This window comes from Salmo salar, chromosome ssa16 (assembly GCF_905237065.1).
Source record: "Salmo salar chromosome ssa16, Ssal_v3.1, whole genome shotgun sequence".
Classification (NCBI taxonomy): domain Eukaryota; kingdom Metazoa; phylum Chordata; class Actinopteri; order Salmoniformes; family Salmonidae; genus Salmo; species Salmo salar.
The window spans coordinates 61,720,932-61,740,783 of NC_059457.1; the positions used below are offsets into that span (position 1 = coordinate 61,720,932).

A 19,852-nucleotide genomic window follows, 5' to 3' on the forward strand; every position below is an offset into this window, starting at 1 on the left:
GAAACCCATTTCATGAAGCTCCCGACAAACAGTTATTGTGCTGACATTGCTTCCAGAGGCAGTTTGGAACTCAGTCGTGTTGCAACCTAGGACATAGGATTTTTATGCGCTACGCGCTTCAGCACTCGGGGATCCAGTTCTGTGAACTTGTGTGGCCTACCACTTCACGGCCGAGCCGTTGTTCCTTCGAGACGTTTCCACTTCACAATAACAGCACTTACAGTTGACCGGGAAGGTCTAGCAGGGCAGAAATTTGACAAACTGACTTGTTGGAGAGGTGGCATCCTGAAAGTCACTGAGCTCTTCAGTAAGGCCATTCTGTTGCTAATGTTCATCTATGGAGATTACACGGCTGTGTGCTCGATTTTATACACCTGTCAGCAATGGGTGTGGCTGAAATAGCCGAATCCACTAATTTGAAGGGGTGTCCACATACACTATATATACAAAAGTATGTTGCTTTGCCCAAATAATGGTCATCAATCATCACTATGAAAGGCATTAGAGTATTGCTATGAACTATTGAGCAATCAGTTGTGATGGGTGTGACCTTTTGTAGGAACAAGAACCATCATCGAACTCTAACATAAAATATGATAGGTACATGTGGCATACCAACAAACTCATCAATCAATTCAGTGGCCTTGTGGTTAGTGTCTGCCCTAAGATTTGAAGGTTAGGGTTTTGCAATGCCTCTCTGCATTGCACTCAGCACTGTGTCCTGTCCATAGGCAGGTTGGCATTTATTGAGATGACTCCAGTATGAAGGCAGCTCTGGAGAGTGGTCTCTAGCTGGCACAGCCGGTCATAAAATATGATTTTAAACCTAACCTTGTCCACACTGCTAACCCTAATGCTTAACCCTAAATTAAGACCAAGAAGCCAATTTTTATTTTCATAGATTTTTATGATATGGACAATTTTTACTTGGCAGCCTTCCCATCTAGCGGAAACCACTCAGTTCTGCCTCCAGGGCAAGACTCATGACAAATGTCAACCTGCGTCCATAGGGTGAACATGTACTTGTAGACCAAGATGCCTCACACTATTGAAACAGGCTCTGACAAGGCTTACTTTACTTACATGTGGCATAAGGATCAAAGAGGCAGACAAGAGCCAGGTGGCCTTTAAATTGTCATCCTTTATTGTCTCATCTTCTTTACAATCATGACTGTTCTGGACAATATGCAATGCAACTATTGAGATAGATGTATCTAATTCCACATCATCTAAATGTTTTCTTATATTTATCTGGACAAAAACACACTTTTTATGATATGACCTCCTAATCTCAGTTACATACACTATACACTGTCTTATCAGATCAGCCACACATTAGGATTTATGCACATATTCAAAAGGTTAGCATACAATAACCACTAACTAAAGTATGACTTTGTAATCCTCGCAAAGTAGACATCAGTACAGAGAAAAATGGAGAGCTGTCACGAAACACAACCTACAGTATTTGTTTTTAATACTGAGTGAGTTGAATCCCAGCCAAAACAATGTAGCTACATACTGATGACAGTTTACCCACATACTGTAGTACCACAAAAGTCATTTTTATCACTCAACTTAAATTATAAAGCTTGAGGGGTTGTCTGGAATCAGATGAGGTTGCCAACTACATTCCTATGCACCTGACAGACACTCCTATGCACCTGACAGACACGCCTATGCACCTCCCAGACACGCCTATGCACCTCCCAGACACGCCTATGCACCTCCCAGACACGCCTATTCACCTCCCAGACACTCTACAGAAGGGTCTGTGTGTGTGCATCTTGGTGAACGGAGAGGATAGGTGAATAGAGCATGGATCAGCAGCCGCCGGTCACTGCATAAAGACAACAGAGAAAAACACAGTTGGTCAGGACAGAGGAGCAAAGCTGAAAATGTAATCTGGAGACCTGCACCAATTATTGAAATGTACCTTTTGGTAGGTAAATCATTTGACAAATGAGGTTCTAAAAGGTGGTTAGGGGGTATTTAACATGTCTTCGTATTAATAAAACAACAATAACTACAACATTTAATTTTAGTAGAAGATAAGGGAGTATTATTTGATTTATACTTGAGCTGTAATATTGCGGTCACCTTTTGACCACCAGTAGTAATGTTGTCAGCCCTACTAACACCGTTATGGTTCCAACCACAGCCAAGAACGGGGAAGATGCTGGAGATGGTGGCCCCGCTTCTGGATGGATAATCTGCATTTTCTCTTCTGAGCAAAAGGGATATACAGTGCATTCGGAAAGTATTCAGACCCCTTGACTTTTTCCACATTTTGTTACCTTACATCCTTATTCTAAAATGTATTAAATTGTTGTTTTTCCTCATCAATCTACACACAATACCCCATAATGACAAAGCAAACACGGTTTTTTATAAATGTTTTGCTAATTTATTAAAAATAAAAAACAGATACCTTATTTACATAACTATTCAGACCCTTTATTCAGTACTTTGTTGAAGCACCATTGGCAGCGATAACAGCCTCGAGTCTTCTTGAGTATGACACTAAAAGCTTGGCACACCTGTATTTGGAAAGTTTCTCCCATTCTTCTCTGCAGATCCTTTCAAGCTCTGTCAGGATGGATGGGGAGCGTCGATGCACAGCTATTTTTCAGGCCTCTCCAGAGATGTTCGATCAGGTTCAAGTCCGGGCTCTGGCTGGGCCACTCAAGGACATTCAGAGACCTGTCCCGAAGCCACTCCTGCATTGTCTTGGCTGTGTGCTTAGGGTCTTTCTCCTGTTGGAAGGTGAACCTTCGCCCCAGTTTGAGGTCCTGAGCGCTCTGGAGCAGGTTTTCATCAATGATCTCTCGGTACTTTGCTATGTTCATCTTTCCCTCGATCCTGATGAGTCTCACAGTCCCTGCCGCTGAAAAACATCCCCACAGCATAATGCTGCCACCACCATGCTTCACCGTAGAGATGATGCCAAGGTTCCTCCAGACGTGACACTTGGCATTCAGGCCAAAGAGTTCAATCTTGGTTTCATCAGATCAGATCCTCCCCTCAGGATACCGCTCTCTGGCCTCACAGTGGTATGTTCCATGAGCAGAGCTTCCTTCACTGATGGGACACTGTAGATGTGTGCTGTAGTTTGCTGGTATGGACACAGGGGGGGATGTTTCCAGGTCATTTACAACTTGTGTTTTGAGTTGTAGATTGGTGAACACAAGTAAAATCTCTGCAAATATGGTACATTTCCTCAAATTTCATAATGATACTGTAGATCCCTATTTTTTAATGCAGTGATGAGATGAGGAAATGAATTGATGATTGAACATTCAAATGAACAATGTCAAATGAAACGATGCAGAATCTCATTTTAACTAGAGAAATTACTCATTATTATTCAGCCAAAATCTCTCATGTATGACATTAAAAAAGCAATTGAAAACCACTCAGACAGAAGGGAACGGCACCGGCATCACTCACCGGCGATGGTAAGAATAACATTAGCGTAAATGAGTGGAGGAAGTCTTGTAGTAATGTGTGTAAGTTCCTTCGTCTGTGACAGAGACATTGGCGATGAGCAGGGAGCAGTTCCAAACCTCCAAGTTCAGGAAGAGCTGAGTTGTGCTCTGATAGCGAGGGTCCAACACAGTGTTGACATTGCCGTTAACAGTGTTGTCATCAATCTAGTAGTTGACAACAGTGTGGTTACTCTTTTTCCAGACTAGGGTGGGTTGTTTACTGGGAGTGCAGGACTAGGGGAGTAGGACCTCTTGTCCACTAAGGGCAGTCACAGAATCCGTTGAATACCCATTTTACATTCTCCAGAGCGACTTACAGTACAGAGTTCATACATTTTCATACTGGTCCCCCATGGGAATCGAACGCACAACCCTGGCGTTGCAAGCACCATGCTCTACCAACTGAGCCACACGAGACCTTGTGGGTGAATGGGAAGAAGAAGAAAAAAAACACCTGTCTCATATCCCTTGACCATTTCAGACAGAAGAGAAATGCTGCGTCACAAGTGCCTCAGATTTGGGCTGGGAATTGCCGGGAACCTCACGATACGATATTATCACAATACTGAGGTGTCAATACCATATGTATTGTGATTCTAAAAGTATGTGGACACCTGCTTGTCAAACATCTCATTCCAAAATCATGGCCATTAATATGGAGATGGTCCCCCTGCGATAACAGCCTCCACTCTTCTGCCAAAAGGCTTTCCACTAGATTTTGGAACATTGCTTTAAGGACTTACTTCCATTCAGTCACAAGAGCATTAGTGAGATCGGGCACTGATGTTGGGCGATTAGGCGTGACTCGCAGTCGGCATTCCAATTCATCTCAAAGGTGTTCGATGGGGTTGAGGTCAGGGTCTGTGCAGGCCAGTCAAGGTCTTCCACACCGATCTCGACAAAACATTTCTGTATGGACCTTGCTTTGTACACGTGGGCATTGTCATGCTAAAACAGGAAAGGGCCTTCCCAAAACTGTTGCCAAAAAGTTGGAAGCACAGAATCATCTAGAATGTCATTGTATGCTGTAGAGTTAAGATTTCCCTTCACTGAAACTAAGGGGCCTAGCCCGAACTATGATAAACAGCCCGAGACTATAATTCCTCCTCCACCAAACTTTACAGTTGGCACTATGTATTCATGCAGGTAGCATTCTCCTGGCATCCGCCAAACCCAGATTTGTCCTGCCATATGGTGAAGCATGATTCATCACTCCAGAGAACGTGTTTCCACTGCTCCGAACTGTTATTGTGGTGAAGTTGCTTCCAGAGGCAGTTTGTTACTCGGTAGTGAGTGTTGCAACTGAGGACAGAAGATTTTTTACGCCCTTCAGCACTTGGCAGTCCCGTTCTGTGAGCTAGTGTCACCTACCACTTCACGGCTGAGCCGTTGTTGTTTCCACTTCACAATAACAGCACTTACAGTTGACCGGGGAAGCTCTAGCAGGGCAGAAATGTGACAAACTGACAAACTGAAATTTGCCCCGTTGAATGTCACTGACCTCTTCAGTAAGACCATTCTACTGCCAATGTTTGTCTACGGAGATTGCATTTTATACATCTGTCAGCAACGGGTTTGGCTGAAATAGCTGAATCCACTAATTTGAAGGTGTGTCCACATACTTTTGTATATATGGTGTATCACGATTCCATATGTATTACAATTCGATACTGTGATTTTATTGCGATTCGATGTTCCAAACATATTGCGATTCGATGTTCCAAACATATTGCGATTCGATGTTCCAAACATATTGCGATTCGATGTTCCAAACATATTGCTCACTATATTTCTGCTGCAAAGGGACAAGAGAGAGCCTTTCAAAAATGAGTTTTGGAGATAAAAGTGCTGAAAACACAATCGCTCACCATTTAAAAAGAAGATGGTGAACAAGTTTTAGCTCAGGTACATTCGCAACTTCCCCCTACACTTCCTCAGATAAGTTTTTCTTTTGCCTATCTTTAAGGGTACACTACAGCTTTTTAAGTACCGCCTCAAAACCTCATTGGGAGATGGTGGCTAGTGTCTGTGTTACATAACATGTCAAAAAGACATCTTCATATCTTGGCACCACATATAATGTGCTTTCTGCAACCACATGTTTACTAGGTACATATGTGGTTTAACTACTGCATGTATTTGGGATTGAATTTCACACTCGTGGTCTTGTGGCTGTGTCAGGTTTCCCTTCTTCTTTTCCAGAGTCTGTGTCTAGTTAATGAAATTCTACCTAGGCCAAAACTTCAATGTTTGATAGACTGTATGCCTACTTTGTATTAACAATGGTATTGTAGGGAATGGTGGGGTAGGGAAGCAAACCTGGGTCACTGGCATGAAAGGCAAACATCCAACTCATCTTACCAATAGGGTTAACTCACTTTGTGGGAATTGCAACGTGGCTCATATAGCGAGGCTCATTACACTGCCCCTCTGAATGGGAAGGCACGTACCCGTGATTCGACTACTCAGCCCCCTCACACATTGCGCCTTGCATTCTGATTGCCTCACAACCACCATCCTACTTCTGACACCAATGTAGTGTGCAAGGGGAAGGGAAGCAAACCTGGGTCGTGAACACTTGGTGGGAATTGTAATGTGGCCCATATAGCAAAGATCGCTACAGTATGATTAATTGTATTATGCTATTCTGAATTTGAGACCACATCTAGGATTGCTTCTGGGGTTTATTGAAAGAAAGGGTCAAAATACCAAGGAGCAACCTGTTCTGTTTTGGTGCTTAGCCTGCAATTGTACTGGCGCCATGTTGGAAAATACATATCTGGAATTCTCACCCTATGATCCATCTCAATCACTATTTTCTGAAATTTGAAAATGTCTGTACGGCAGAATATAGTAACAGACTTACCAGTGGGGCACACAGACACCAACATGCCAACTACTGTCCACATGCTTTTGTTAACCTCTTGGGGCTAGGTGCGACGCTAGCGTGCCACCCGTGGTGCACTCCATCAACAGCAGGTGCATTTCAAGAGCGGCAAATTTGAATCCAAATAAATGTCAAAATTCAAATTTTTCAAAAATACAACTATTTTACACCATTTGAAAGATAAACATCTCCTTAATCTAACCACGTTTTACGATTTCAAAAAGGTTTTACGTCGAAAGCATAAATTTAGAGTATGTTAGGACAGTACATTTACAAGAGTTGTGTGTAATGTTTTGTCAAGTCAAAGACAGGGTCACCAAAACCATAAAACCAGCTAAAATGATGCACTAACCTTTTACAATCTCCATCAGATGACACTCCTAGGACATTATGTTAGACAATGCATGCATTTTTAGTTCTATCAAGTTCATATTTATATCCAAAAACAGCGTTTTACTATGGCATTGATGTTGAGGAAATCGTTTCCCTCCAATAACCGGCAGTCAAGTCAGCGTAACAAATTAAATAATTAAAATTAGAAAACATTGGTAAAATATTATATTGTCATTTAAAGAATTATAGATTTACATCTCTTGAACGCAATCAACTTGCCAGATTTAAAAATAACCTTACTGGGAAATCACACTTTGCAATAATCTGAGCACTGCGCCCAGAAAAATACGCGTTGCGATACAGACCTGACGTCATGTTGGGGAGATCTAAAATCGAAAATACTATGTAAATAATCCATTACCTTTGATTCTCTTCATCAGATGTCACTTCCAGGTATCACAGGTCCATAACAAATGTAGTTTTGTTCAAAAAAGCTCATCATTTATGTCCAAAAATCTCCGTCTCGTTAGCACATGATGTAAGCCAGCCGGACTTCTCGTCATGAACGAGGGGAAAAAATATATTTCCGTTCGTTCAAACATGTCAAACGTTGTATAGCATAAATCATTAGGGCCTTTTTTAACCAGAACATGAATAATATTCAAGGTGGACGAATGCATACTCTTTTATAACGTATTGGAACGAGGGTACCCAACATGAACTCGCGCGCCAGGTGTCTAATGGGACATCATCGTTCCATGGCTCTTGTTCGGTCAGATCTCCCTCCAGAAGACTCAAAACACTTTGTAAAGGCTGGTGACATCTAGTGGAAGCAATAGGAAGTGCCAAAATATTCCTAAACCCCTGTGTTTTTCAATGGGATAGGTTTAAAGTCAATACAACACATCAGGTATCCACTTCCTGTCAGAAAATGTCTCAGGGTTTTGCCTGCCAAATGAGTTCTGTTATACTCACAGACACCATTCAAACAGTTTTGGAAACTTTAGAGTGTTTTCTATCCATATATAATAAGTATATGCATATTCTAGTTACTGGGTAGGATTAGTAACCAGATTAAATCGGGTACATTTTTTTTATCCAGACGTGCAAATGCTGCCCCCTAGACCCAACAGGTTAAACCTACAGCAAAATAATGGAGATAATAAAGACAATAATTCAAAACAAACAAACAAACATACATACATACATACATACATACATGCATGCATGCAAGTTTTTGTATAATGACATTGTTAATGTACTTTTAGCCTGCAATATTCCAGTATAATGCTTTAACTGGCTATATTGAGCCTGTTTTACAACTCTGTCATACATAAACAACTGTTTTAAAATGAAACACAAACTTTGTGAATGTAGAGGTGCAACTTTCAATGACAACATTAATTGAATCAAGACATTGTTAAAGATTGACTACATAAATGCTGTTATTCTTGATTTAAGCATTCATAAATAATTTACCTCCACATGACATTGAACAGAAGTAAATGAGTAAATGCAGAAACATACCTGTTAATTAACATGTTTTGTCCGGAACAAAATGCAGTTTTTGTAACAGTCAGTCTGATGAAGATGAAAGTGAAAGTATTAAAAGTATCCCTCAACTTTTATGCAGACAGTCACCAGTGATTTGAAATGCCTTACCTGGAAAATAATGGACATCACTGCCCTCGTGTGGTCATAGTGTTCACCCCTCTAATTCGCTGCCGTAAATACAGACAACTACTCTCCAAGACATGTATTCATTACGTTCTATGAGTGATTGACATATTTGTCTACCAATACATCTTGGAAATGTTCTCATCCAATCCAGGCAGAGGGTGTACCAAAACAACCGGAATCAAAGTTAAAAATAGCACGCAGAACAGTTACTTTTTCTTGTCATTGCATACACTGAAATTACAGTAAAAGTGCAGACATCAGGAAGCTGAGCAAAACTATGTTCGTGTTAAGGTTAGAGTCCTTAAAAAAAAATTAATTCGGTTTTGTGAAGACTTCTCTTTGGGACTTCTTGATGATACGATTAGCTTGCTATTCAGTAAATAGTTACCGCGGTCACGTGTCAGTTAACACATTCATAGATGCTAGCTTGCTTTAGCGCATAATTTACGATATAGTCCAGGGATAGGTGACATAATTGTTCCATTTTATGATACAAGTACCAAACATGGTACACTAACACTAGATACCTTAAGGAACATTAGCTAAAGTTTGGAGCCAGTCTGGAAAGCCCGTCAGTCAACCAGGGCGGCCATCATAATAAAATGGCTGCCATCCAGATTTCCTGTTAGAAAATATACAAATCACTTTGTAATGTTATTTACCCACTAAATAAACCTCACAGGTAGACAATAATTCTGATCATAAGGTACTCTTAATGACCTTAATAGGGGCCATATTGAGGACATTTTGAACATATTCCAGCAGCTATGTAAAAAAATAAAAAAATACCTTTGTGATACAGCCAACAAATTTCACCCACAGCTAGAACATGTTTAAATATGTATTTTGGGCTATAGTGCCATTACAGATTTTGTCCATTACCCCCGGCGGTCATTTCCAATATGGCAGCGGAAACATTGTCTAACATGCTGACCAGACCAGACGTCGCGTGCGCGAGCGTCGCAAAATAAATTTTGAAATCCATGTTATTCAATTATTTCCCCCACACTGCTCGCATGCGCCAACGAGCGTCTGCATTGCCTAGGGCTAAAATAGAACTCCTTTCTATTTCTGACGCAGATCCCGCTGCAAGTCCTGCCTCTCCCATCTCCTCATTGGTTTATAGAAGCTGATACCCACGTGCCATCTACTCATTGGTTATACCCACGTGGGTGATTGAAAGACGAACTGTTTTGCCGGTCGTCATGGTAATACTATGAAATACTGATCCTTCTCAACACTTAATGCCAACCCCGTTATCACACCTTTCAACGGCGCCCTGCTCCAGAGAACAAAGCAAGTCACAGTTCTTGTCCGTAGTTGCATGGTCCGGGAAGCATGCTTCCGTTGGACTGAAGAAACACAATAAATCTTCACGAGTGCACTTTGTGTTACTTTCCCGACTCAACAGTCCCCAACCTTTTCTCCACCCAACCTGACACCACATATGGGGAAGACAGAATACAAGGATCCAAAAAAAAGGGTTCTGTTCAGAACGAAACGATTGGAAAATTATTTTAGATTCCAACCCTTGGTGTATACGGAAGAAGGATGCAAAACGTTTCTTAAACGGAAGCAAACGGAACGAATCAGAGAGGGACCTACCTGAATTTGTCCAGTACAAACTCTAGTTTTAGTTGCAACTGTTTGGCTAATGATTAAACCTGTGTTGTCACTGAAAAATACTGTATTCTGCAATTATATTAAAACCGGGTAAAACAGTGGACAGTAAGTGTATATTTTGCATTTGTGAAATTATTTTGATGTGATATGAAAGTGAAGGGCTTTATGTTTCTAGAACCGTAGACCAGTTAAGAATCGGTTTACGTTTAGATGGTGTATTTGGCTGTTTTGGCTGCCAGAGGCAATTTGCCTTTACTGTAAGGTGAGGCTTCTTTAGTCTATTATTGGGCTACTTGTCAGTATTCCCCAAATGTAGGTTCATGTCAAAAGGCTCCATGTGCAATTCTCACAGACATAACTATACAATTCATAACAGTGATTCTGATAAGTCTATATTGGTCAAGCGTATCAATATGCAATGCAGTCTAAAAAAGAAATATGATCATCATAGAAGTTGTTTTTCAGCAGGTGTGGCTTATGAAAATGGAGGTAGTGCATCCTCATGAGGAGAAGCAGACAAACTTCTTGCTATGCATCCCAAAGAAGGAGAGGAGAGGCAGGGACAAGGAGCTATGTTATGGTCCATCCAAGAGGCAGTGGAAAGGCAGACCATGCAGATAGGAGCATCTGCCTGTGGGGCAACGGCCGTAGTGGACATTCTACAGGCCCTCGGCATCGTTGTGGCACCCGAGACGGCTGACCGGTGTGTGCGGACGTGTCTGAGGAGGAACGAGGCGCCGTTGCCCGATTACCTGTCTCCCGGAGCGAGGCCGATACTGACCGTTGACCTGTCCATGTTCCATTTAGCTAACAACCGTGCACTGTTTTCATAATAATCACCTGACCACATCCGCAAACTAACCTAATTACCACAATTTATGACAAGAATCTTTGGCCCCAACCCTGATTTGACTTAACACAACAGTCAACCACAACACTCATCCAGCAGTCTACTCTGACCACAACCGACCACCCTTAGAACTTCCTCATTATACCACAATTTCTCTAACTGGACCAGAGGCCCTCAACCATGACCACTAAATGCTCTCTCAACTGTGTTTGTGTGTATGTATGCGTGCTTGTGGGTTTCTGTATTTATTTTCCACTGTTGTATACCTGTGATACATCCTCCTCTCTGTCTCTTCCCTCTCCCAGGTGCCACACATGCGCAGCTGATAACTGGGGCGCAGTAGGCCAGTGGTGGGCGTGTGCTGGGTCACCACTTCCCCATCCACTAACGCCGGTGGGTGAGGCTGGTACCCTGGCTGGCACGGTGGATCCAGAAAGGGGCAGTGCCTGTGGCCACCATGAACACGCAGCTGGCGTGGCACCACCAACTCATCTTGGTTGGACCCAACGCTGTCTATATGACCAACCCCCTGGATGTGGGTAAGTCGTGTGTGTGTGTGTGAGTGTGAGAGAGAATAGCCTGTGTGTGACTTTATGCATTCTATGTCCCAGTGAGTGAGCGGGAGGTGCATCAGGATGTGCTGCTGAGATTGACAGTTTTATGCCCCTCTGTCTAGCCTATCAGACGACCAGTCTGACCACGCTAGAAAGCCCTGGATGTGGAGGGTGAGAGATAGATTTCACCGCTCTCTGTTACACTGGTCATATTCCCCTTCTCAGATGTTGCGTGCATCAACCAATGGTTGTGTGCCACGTCATCAATTGTGTTATGTAAAATACCTATCTAGGCGTTTTAAGATCTGGCATGCGTCAGTAATGCCTGGGCAGAGGAAGGTGCCCTCTGTCTGTCTGTCTGTCTGTCTGTCTCTCTCTCACTCTTTGTCTCAGAAAAGCACACAAAAAATTTAGTTCTGCCAAAGCAGGATTTCAATGACGAGTGTGTGTGTGTGTGCGTGCATGCGTGCGTGCATGCACACCTGTGCTTGCGTATATGCGCACACCTGTGCGTCTGTGTGCGTGTGGTCAGGAGGGCAGGAGCTTCTCCACACCTCTGAACTCCCTTTGCTTTGATATGGCTGGACAGTGGACACATCATTACCAAAAATCTTGCTGTGATTGGACAATACATCTTTGACCTTCCCACTATTGTGATGGGAAACTGGTGATAGAAATGTCATTAATAGAGCTGACATGGTTCCTTATTCTACAGGTAAGAGAAGCTTGTCTGTTCTACATAATATATTTATATCTGAACATCCCACAGCGTTGCACCCTTCTGAACGTGGCCCAGGCGTATTCAGTGAGGTGAAACGCTCAAAAACAGATAGAAACAATAGAATTGATAGAGCTGACTCAATTTCCTATTCAGACACAACTCACAACAGTGATTCTGATATGTCTATCTATAATATTGGACAGTCATGTTGTACACAATACATTTTTATCTGAACGTTCAGTAACGTTACTCCCACCTGAACAAGTCCCTGCTGCTGTACAGTAGGATATCTGTCCCAGACAGTAATACCTTGTTTGAACACTTTTCTTGGTCGTATTCACTGACAAACAGAAGAAAATGAACCGAAACAGGGAGTGACTCCCAGAACTTACCCAATAAGAACAACTAATTTTCCTTTTCCATTGCATAACGTTTTGCTACAGTATGCACTAATGAATAGACCCTGATCTTATGTGTGTGACGTTAAGAATAGCCTACTTGCCCCTGCACCAGTGGAGGCTGCTGAGTGGAGAATGGCCCATAATAATGGCTGGAACGGAGCAAATGGAATGGCATCAAACACATAGAAACCATGTATTTGATGTATTTGATACCATTCCACATTACTATGAGCCCGTCCTCCCCAATTAAGGTGCCACCAACCTCCTGTGCCCTGCACATTGAAATGGTGCACGGTTTGAAACTCTGTCTACAGCAGCAGCACAATCAACCATAAGGCACCTAAAGGACTCTCAGACCATGAGAAACAAGATTCTCTTGTCTGATGAATGCCAAGTGTCACGTCTGGAGGAAACCTGGCACCATCCCTACGGTGAAGCATGGTGGTGGCAGTATCATGCTATGAGGATGTTTTTCAGCAGCAGGGACTGGGAGACTAGTCAGATCGAGGCAAAGATGAACAGCGCAAAGTATAGAGAGATCCTTGATGAAAACCTGCTCCAGACCCCTCAGGACCTCAGACTGGGGCGAAGGTTCACCTTTCAACAGGACAACGACCCTAAGCACACAGCCAAGACAATGCAGGAGTGGCTTTGGGACAAGTCTCTGAATGCCCTTGAGTGGCCCAGCCAGAGACCGGACTTGAACCCAATCAAAGATGTCTGGAAAGACTGTTATTTATCTTTAATACATTTGCTAAAATTTCTAAAACCTTTTTTTCTTTGTCATTATAGGGTATTGTGTGTAGATTGATGAGGGAAATGTGGAAAAAGTCAAGCGGTCTGAATACTTTCCGAATGCATTGTATATATTTAATTGTTTCCAAATTAATTACATTTTTGTTTCATGTAATCTTTTGGTTCAACCATAATGCATTATAAGCATCATCAACAGGGGGAAGATGTTGGGTGTACGCTGATAAACCGTAGAAATAATGTATGAATTTATAGGACTTGTTCATAAAAAGTTATTGTTCATATGATGCGCCTGAGATCCAAGTCAATTTTCAGACCACTAGGGGTCAATGTTTTTAGACAGGATATCCGGTAGGCCTCCCTCTGTAGTAGTAGGATCTCAATGTTACCTCCTCTCCTTGGTAGATGAACATGCTCAATGCCTGTGTATTTGATGGAAGAGATAGGATGGTTAGCTTCAACAAAGTGCGCTGCTATTGGATAGTCAGTCTTCTTACACCTGATTGAGCTGCGGTGTTCAGCTATGCGTTATTTTACTTGTCTTTTTGTTTGTCCTACGTAGGCTTTCTCAATGAACAGGTGATGAGATAGATTACTTTCTTTGTCTTGCATGAGATGATACCACTAACAGGGATATGTGGGTGTCTGAAGAAGTATGTTTTTGTAGTGCTATTGCACTGTGCGCATGAGCCACATTTATAGTTCCCATTCGGAATGCGTGTCAAGAGTGTCTGAGTGGGCTCAGGGGGCATGTCAGATCTCACTAAGCTATCCCCAATACTGTGACCATGCTTATAGACCACCAGTGGGGGTTCCTTGAAGAGATGTGCAATTGTTTTGTCTGATTTCAAAATATGCCAGTGCTTTTTCAGGATTGCTTTCATTTTCTCTGAACACACTGTTGAATTGTTTTTCTTCCTCGGTTTAGTTTTTAGCAATTATTCTCTTGGTTTTTGAGATATTTTCATCGTTGCAGCATCAAGGGTTTTGTCCTTGTTGCCTCTCATTTTGAATTTATCTGTCATTTTCTTAGAATTGCTGTCAAAATCTGACTCGTGGCCACAGATTAGTTTAACCCTGTGCAACTGGCTATATGGTAGACCATTCTTGAGAGGAAGGGGATGCATACTATCCACACGCAGCAGGGTATTGCGGTCTGTGGGCTTTGTGTATAAGTCTGTGTGTAATGGATCATTATCTTTGATGATCCATAAGTCCAGGTAGTTTATTTTCTCTCATCAGTCTGCATGGTAAATGGGAGATATTCAGAGCTCTCGTTTAGCGGAGTTTGGAATTCATTTAGTTCCTGCTGCCTTTCTTCCCAGAGCACAAAGACATCATCTATGTATCTCTTCCATAGGAAGGTTTTAGAAAGTAGGGTGTGTGTCTGTTTTGTAAATGAGTGCTTCCTCAAATTGTCCCACATACAGGTTTGCATAGTGGAAGCCCATGGTTACACCCCGAATTTGAAGGAAAAAGTCTGACAGAAAGCCAAAGTAGTTTTTGGATAATACCAGTTCAGTGAGTTACAAGATGCAATCATTGGATGAAGCAAGGGTAGGGTCTCTCTGCTGAAGGAAGTGTTGCAGTGCCTGCAAGCCTCCAGTGTGTGGATTGTTAGTGTACAAGCTCTCCACATCAAAAGTGCCCAGCAGGGTGCCCTCTGGTATCCTTAAGCCCTCTATCAATGAGATCATGTGACTAATGTCTTGTATTTGACGTAAGATGGGAGATTCTCAACCATCGGTTTAATGTGGTGTTCCACAAACTTAGAAATGTTGGAATCACAGAGTCAAATGCAGCTACAATGGGTCTACCAAGGGGAGGAGACACTATTTTGATTAATTTTGCCACTGTATAAAAAGTTGGTATTTTATGAAATTTCACAGAAATTCTCATTCTTTATTGGTGATCTGTCCTGATTCCAAACAGTTTTCCACTGTGGATGAGATATTATGCTGGAATTCTAGGGTAGGGTCATAATTCAGTTTGTGATAGAAGTCACCTTTGTCGGTGACATTCATTCACATAGTCACATTTGTTTTGTATGCAAATTCCTCTTCCTTTGTCACATTTTCTCATGATAATCGAAGGATGTGATTGTAAAGTCCTTAAGAGCCATTATCTCATCTATACTCAGGTTATCATAGGATTTGTGTTTCTGTTTGTCTTTCAGTAGGTCACTTTCATCATTTTCAACAATCCTGCCAAAGGTTTCTATGGATGGATTTGGGGGGAGGTACGAATGAACTTTTTGCTCAAAATGTTGTTCTCTCAGAGCTTACAGTTTATTTGCCGTTAGTCAGAACCTCTACACAAAATAATTGTCAACGGGTGTGCGGCTGCTCATGCTTTTTATTCAACTCCCTTTTATTTAACAAACTTGTCTCAATAAAGTACATACTCTCAAACTGAACTCTGGAACTCGAAGACCGTTTCACTGCATTTTTTTCATTGTTACCCTCTAATCAGGGACTGATTTAGACTTGGGACACCAGGTGGTTGCAATTAATTATCAAGTAGAACAGAAAACCAGCAGGCTCCGGACCTCATAAGGTAAGAGCCAATTTAAGCTTGATCCGGAAATGTGGTCAGAGGCGCTGTATAGATGGTGACGTAAATACGGAACCTCCGTTGGCGCAGAGGCCAAAGTGAGCTCAGTACCGCATTGTCGTGAGCATCTAAAATGTTGTAAAAGGATTAATAGGCGCCGCATGGTCAATCCGACATCTGCATTGGCTGTGCTGAATCATTTACGGTGATATGGCCTCTGCTGAAGTCAGGACATTCATACTTGCTTTGCGGAGCAGTTCAGAGCTGTTGTGAAGGACGTTGTCAAGGAAGTGAGTTTGTGTTTATACAGGACCTCCCCCCTACGGTCAATCAATCATGTCAATGCAGAGCTATATGGAGCCATCTGCATTATTAACACATTTGAGAGGCACACTGCCATGCGGTACTTAACTCATTGTGGCCTCTGCATTCCTCCAGACGCTCGCCAATTGCATCGCACCATCCATATGGTGCCTCATTTTTGGATCAAGCATAAATTGGCTTTTACAATGCTGAGGGGTCCATATAGCTCTGCATTGGCATGATTGGCTGACAGTAGGTGAGGGTGGGAGGTCCTGTTGAATTTTTTTTGGCAACATTTTTATTTATTTCACCTTTATTTAACCAGGTAGGCCAGTTGATAACAAGTTCTCATTTACAACTGCAACCTGGCCAAGATAAAGGAAAGCAGTGTGACAAAAACAGATTGTATCTAAACAACTTCCTTCTCAACAGCTCTGTGCTGCTCCACAAAGAACAAGAAGTATGAATACCCTGACTTCTGCAGAGGCCATATCCTCGAAAATGCAGCACGGCCAATGCAGAACCCCAGATTGACCACGCAGGGCCTTTAAGTGTTGAATGCCCATGCTCTACAGGCAAAAAATATAGGGTTGGCCTAAAAACTACAACTCCCATGATTCTCTGAATGAAAAAAACGACTACATGCTAAGGAAGTTAAAACATGTTTTACAAGAAACAAAACTTGATATGTACATGATAGACTTTATCTTAAGACCTTATACTAGACACTACCTAAATAAATGGCCTATAGAGGTTACATATATCCATTATTTGGCCCGCGTTTAAAAGCTAAACAAACACAGTTGTGTATCATTTAGGGTCCACGTGGTTTGAGAGTTGATATGCTTTGTTCAAGTCATAGTTGGAACTAAGAAAAGTCAGACTTGTTAAATGGTTGAACGCGGCACGTGTATAACTACAACCTGTTATAAAGTCGAAAATGTACGAGTTTGCTAGTTTCGACTAGCACTTTAACGCTGCAATACTCTCGGTCCTTACTGCACACAATATAGTCTCCCCCTAGCTGAGTGCAAGGAAAATACATCTGGACGTGGGCGCATTTATCAAAAATACGAACTTGCCACGACACATGTGCGTTTGGCTTTAATAGACTTCAACTAAGTTTTTTTAATGAGAACTTGCAGTGTTGCGCGTGTGGTCACTGAGTCAGTTTTACCATTGTGGAGCGATGCTAACGACAACTTGGAATCAACTTGTTTAGACCAAGAACTCTACTCCAAATTTGTTTAGACCAAGAACTCTACTCCATGATAATTGAATTATACATTTGACATGTTTAGGCACTTAAAAATCTACAAAGTGGATAGCCAACAACTATCATAGAAACATTGTTCTTCAACCCCAATATTGTCCACCTAGATAAAAATACAAGAACACGGCTAATTTCGAGAGGGTGATTTTTTTCCCGCAGTATTTTTACATGTGGCTGCAAATATATAGATACGTCAATGAACTTGTTAGCAAACGTTAGTGTGGCTAAACTCAAACGCTGTAACTTAGTTAACTGGTTACAGTTGTTGCTAGTTGCTGTAGCTATCTAAGTTATGTAGTTTAACTTTGCTTGTGAAGGCATTCCACCCACATTTGTTATATTGTAGCCAGTGGGCTCATTCTGCCATCACTGGTCATCAAATTGAGTAAAAAAGTAGCTCTCTTTCCACCGTGTAGTTTTAGTACTGCTTGCATCAATTGTGCTGATTAAAAAAAAAAGCGATGGGCAGCGGACAATCATTTGTACATTTTTAGCCAAATTATCTCTCCAAAAGTTCTCAAACCTCTGTAAATTAATAGTTCCATTGCCTCGAGTCACGAGTGCGTGTTTCCAATCAAAGGGAGCGAGTCGACTAATTGGGAACCACGCGCATCCTGTTACTCACATTATCTATGTAAAAGCTCCTATTTGATAGTCTGTTGATGTAACCTAGATTTTGTAGAGGCTTATAGGGCATTCCGGGGGGGCGGTTCATGGCAGGAAGGGATCCAGCTTTTTGTCAAATTCACGTATTATTTTTTTCTTCATTTAAGCAAACCTTAACCTAATTATCCTAGCCTGCTGCTTAAGTTCTCCTAACCTGCCATAAAAAGTCAAATCTGACATTAATTTGACAATTTATCCATTCTAGCCATGATCTTCCAGGGGCACGTTCAGCAGGATTGAACATTCAGATAGCAATATGCTATGTAGATCAAACATGCCTCTCTAATATGTAGTATAAGAAAGCACATTGGCTCTATTCACACATTTCTATCTGCAACGTTAGATAACTTTTGGCAACTGTACATTGCTCCAGTAAGATGGGAGATAGGACTGGTTTAAACTCTGACCCCTTGGTTTGTTTATTGTGTGTGTGGGGAGGGGGTATTGATTGGGGCAAAGGCATGTCCTCCACTTCTTCAACCCCAATATTGTCCATCTACAACAGTGATAGCAAACTTTGATGCGGGTGGGGACCAACAAAAAATCTGAAGTCATTATGATGGCCACAGTAGCTCAAGGGTTTGCATACCTTGGGCTGCCCATCCCTGAGCTACAATGTCTTTGAGGCAAATGAAACGCATACAGTATTCAAGGGGTTGTACATGTTAGTCCCCCCCAACTTGTTTCTACTGTCCTTAACACGCTTATACATGATATGTCGCCCACATATTTTTTTTATGCAAATTACAGTTTTTAATGGGTCCCTACACAGAATGGGCTCTTGCACAATGACAACTAATTGGAGACAGATTTTTATGGGTGGCCGTGTCCCTACCAATGTGACATATGAATAGGTGATTTAGGTGCTAGGCCCCAGCAAAAGGTCACCAATCCTTCACAGCAGCCTGGTGATGAGGCCTTGGGTAAGGTGCTCATTTGCAGACCCCCTGGACCATAGGTCCATTTTTACATGCAATTAAATAGCTTCCTTTATGGATTATAAATTAAAAGTGACTTGAGAAGCTGTTTTATTTACTGTCGCTGTTAGTGCCCAGTGACTAACCTGGCTGGAATTCAGAAGGGTGCAATGTTCTGAAGGTTGCGGATAGAAATGTATTGAATAGAGCTGACAAGTTTCTTTATTCTACATGACAGAGAAGTATGTCTGTTCTACAGAATTAATTTTTATATGAAAGTTCCATGATGTCTTAATGAGCACCATCCTGGTGTGAGGAGGTGATTTGATCACGTGTGCCTGTTTTGTGCTTGGTTCTTCCATCTACCTGTCATTCAGTTGCCATGGCAGAGCGGGTGCTGGTGATTGGCAGTGGTGGGCGGGAACACACCCTGGCATGGAAGCTGGCACAGTCGCCACACATCCAGGAGGTCCTGGTTGCACCGGGGAATGCTGGCACCGCCAACTGTGGAAAGATCTCCAACTCTGGTGAGAAGGACACGCATAACTGTTTCGCATATCATGATCTGTCTGGGGTCTTTTATGATCACCTGACATGACCAGGAATCATATGATCTAGTAAAACTCTTAGCCACTCCGTTGCATTTGAAATTTGTGTGTGTCTCCCCCCCTTCTGCATAGAGGTGTCTGTGAGTAACCACTCCATCCTGGCTCAATTCTGTAAGGAGCATAGCGTGGGGCTGGTGGTGGTAGGGCCCGAGGTGCCTCTGGCAGCAGGTGAGTGGCACACATACTTATCTTCCCCATTTCATATTCAGCCATCTGAAACAGTAAAGGTACAAAGGAATTGC

The 19,852-nt window shown here is 42.2% G+C and overlaps 1 long non-coding RNA gene and 1 pseudogene across 1 annotated transcript; one reads left to right on the plus strand and one right to left on the minus strand.

Moving 5' to 3' along the window:
* Window positions 1–1,128: 1,128 nt before the first annotated feature.
* On the minus strand, window positions 1,129–8,987 carry LOC106574384 (uncharacterized). Its single transcript, XR_001321533.2, has 4 exons — window positions 8,371–8,987; window positions 8,236–8,289; window positions 2,101–2,227; window positions 1,129–1,840 (listed from the first exon to the last, which is right to left on the minus strand). It is a non-coding gene; the product is annotated as an uncharacterized lncRNA (long non-coding RNA).
* Window positions 8,988–19,363: 10,376 nt separating this feature from the next.
* The window catches only part of LOC106574367 (trifunctional purine biosynthetic protein adenosine-3-like), a 34,628-nt pseudogene continuing 34,139 nt past the window's right edge, over window positions 19,364–19,852 (plus strand).